Source organism: Tupaia chinensis, unplaced genomic scaffold (assembly GCF_000334495.1).
Source record: "Tupaia chinensis unplaced genomic scaffold, TupChi_1.0 Scaffold000350_1, whole genome shotgun sequence".
NCBI classification, from domain to species: Eukaryota; Metazoa; Chordata; class Mammalia; order Scandentia; family Tupaiidae; genus Tupaia; species Tupaia belangeri.
In genome coordinates, this window is record NW_006159844.1 from 4,652,007 (window position 1) to 4,655,167 (window position 3,161).

Sequence of the window (3,161 nt, forward strand, 5' to 3'; positions counted from 1 at the left end):
GATCACAAACAATAACCATTTAAGTAATCTTTAAGAAGTTCCAGACTTTGTCTACAGTTCTCTTCTCCTCAGTCCTCATCTAAATTGCTTTTATTACTCCCTTTATAGAAATCTAGGCTTTTTGTTTTGTTTTGATTTTGTTTTTGTTTTCGCTATAGGGAATGCGCACTTGCCAGAGAGAGACAGACCAAGGGGTACAGAGGAAGTGAGAAATCATTCCCAGGGGGAAATAGCCACATTGCAATCCCTTTTCTTCCATCCTTCCCTCAGGATTTGGGGCATGCATGCACACATGACCAGTGTGATGTTCAAGCCACCAGGTCTGGGACTTGAACCGTGCAGCCAGTCATGTGAGATCCAGTCACCTTAACCTCCATGCCACCTGCTGGCCCAAGGCTTTTTACAGCCTGCACCTCCAAATTCTTCCAGCCTCAGTTCATTATTCATTTCCAAAGTCTCTTTCACATCTTCAGCTATTTGTGACAGTGGCAATTGTGCTTTCAGTTCCAATTTTCTGCCTTAGTCCATCTTGTGCTGCTATAATAGAATACCAGACACCAGGTCATCTAGAGAGCATAAACTTATTTGGCTCATGTTACTGGAGGTTGGAAAGTCCAAGGGAAAGTGGCTGCATCTAATTAGGGCCTTGTTTGTACATTATCCCATAACAGAAATTAGAAGGGCAAGAGAGCTTGCACACCAAATTCGTGCTTTCATCAGGAACCCATTAGGGATAACCAGCTTACTCCCAAGACAATCTATGACCTAATCAGCTTTTTTAAAAGAAATTTGCCATGAGACATGTGCTGTCACCAGAGAGAAACACAGTGAGAAAGCACCCTTTCAAGGGGATGGCCATAACACAATCCCCTCTCTTCCATTCTCCTCTTAGGATTCTGGGCACACATGCACATATGCCTGGAATGGTTTCCAAGTCACCAGTTTCAGGACTCAAATTGTGTAGTCGGCCATTTGGGGGGTCCACCTGCCCAAACCACCATGCCACCAACTGGCCCATAATCACCTTTGAAAGATCTCACCTTTCGAATACTGCATTAAGCATGAAGTTTTCAACACATGAGCTTTGGGGAACATATTAAAACCATAGTATATATGTATGGAGGAGCATATTCTAAGTGGACTGTTGTCAGGAACTCAGAATAGTATCACAGATCAATCTGTAATAGTCTCTCAAAAATCATGAATGGCATTACTTGAAATATCTTAATTTGTGCATCAGGTTCTTCTAAATAGGAAAATTCCATGAATATTTGTACAAAATGAAGGCAAAAAAGACCGCTATAAATTGCAATGCAATAAAAGGAGTTTGTTTTCAAGCCACAGCTTGGAATCATCTCTGTTTTGAATATTGCTGGCAAAGAATGAATTCTTGATTAGGCTTTGTTGATAGGCAAAATGCAGACCATATTTCCAGTTCCTTAAGTCTCTGGGACTCTAGAAATCAATTCTGTGCTACATAAAATAGATCGGCACAAATTTTCTCCCCTTCCCCCAACAAAAGCCATACCCAAACAAGATAGAACTGACGGTACACAGGAGAACTCAACGTTTCTGTTGTAGTCTCTTAACAAACATTTGAAAACTTTTTGTAAAAAAGATACCATTTTTAGAGTCACAGAAAAGAGCACAGTTATAAGGGCTTAATAAAGTGCTGATCAATGGCAATGATAAAAGGACAAGAAGGAAGGATTTGGGAAGGACTGAGAGACAAGCACATATGAGGAAGGAATCGGGGAGAAATTTATGATGGGATTGTGTCCAGTACTAACAGAATTGTTTCTAGAGAAATTGTGCCGGAAGTTGCTGCCCCTTGAATTTGCAGATGCCTTAGAGAAGAGAAAATGAGAATGCCAGGAATCAGTTCCTATCCCACCACTGACCAATTTATAATCTTAGAAATGTCATTTCATATTCAGCATTTATATCTCCAGCTATATAAAAAGAGCAATTACTACATGTCTCTACTCATCCTATTGAAATCTATAAACTAGGATAAACCAGTTCACACCAGAGCCCTGGGGAGGAAGCTTCTCTGTCAGATCCGGCCACTCTGCGGGACTCTGAGGAGAGCTCACACCAAGTAGACGCCGTCTGTCACCATGAGCAAAGGAGACCCCAACAAGCCGAGGGGCAAAATGTCTTCGTATGCCTTCTTCGCGCAGACCTGCCAGGAAGAGCACAAGAACAAACAGCCAGACTCTTCTGTCAATTTCGCCGAATTCTCCAAGAAATGTTCAGAGAGATGAAAGACCATGTCTTCAAAGAAAAAGTCTAAGTTGAAGATATGGCAAAAAGTGACAAAGCTCATTATGACAGGGAGATGAAGAATTACGTCCCTCCCAGAGGTGATAAGAAGGGAAAGAAAAAGGATCCCAATACTCCAAAAAGGCCTCCATCTGCCTTCTTCCTGTTTTGCTCTGAACATCTCCCAAAGATCAAAAGTGAACACCCAGGTCTGTCCATTGGGGATACTGCAAAAAAGTTGGGTGAAATGTGGTCTGAACAGTCAGCCAAAGATAAACAGCCATGTGAACAGAAAGCGGCTAAACTAAAGGAGAAATATGAGAAGGATATTGCTGCATATCGTGCCAAGGGCAAAAGTGAAGCAGGAAAGAAGGGCCCCGGCAGGCCAACAGGCCCAAAGAAGAAGAATGAACCAGAAGATGAGGAAGAGGAGGGGGAGGAAGAGGAAGAAGATGCGGAGGAAGAAGACGAAGATGAAGAATAAATGGCTGTCCTGTGATGATGTGTGTGGAATGTGTGTGTATGCTCAGGCAATTGTTTTGCTAAGAATGTGAATTCAAGTGCAGCTCAATATTAGCTTCAGTATAAAAACTGTACAGAGTTTTGTATAGCCAATAAGATTCTTTGTAGAGAAAATACTTTTTTAAGAATGCAGGTTGTAGCTTTTTGAGGGGCTACTACAATAGTTAGATTTTATAGCTTCTGATGTTGAATGTTCCTTCATATTTAATGGTTTAATTTCTTGACTTGTGTATGGTAGCACAGCACACTCATAGGAATTGTTATCAATAGTAAATTTTGGATTTTTTAGGATGTTGCATTTTGTGTTTTTTTCAATTTTGTAATAAAATTATGTATATTTTAAAAATCTATAAACTAGATATTTTTGAAATCTG

At 40.6% G+C, this 3,161-nt stretch overlaps 1 pseudogene; it reads left to right on the forward strand.

Moving 5' to 3' along the window:
• The first annotated feature begins 2,120 nt into the window (after positions 1–2,120).
• Positions 2,121–2,749, forward strand: LOC102492840 (high mobility group protein B2 pseudogene; annotated as a pseudogene).
• Positions 2,750–3,161: the final 412 nt, after the last annotated feature.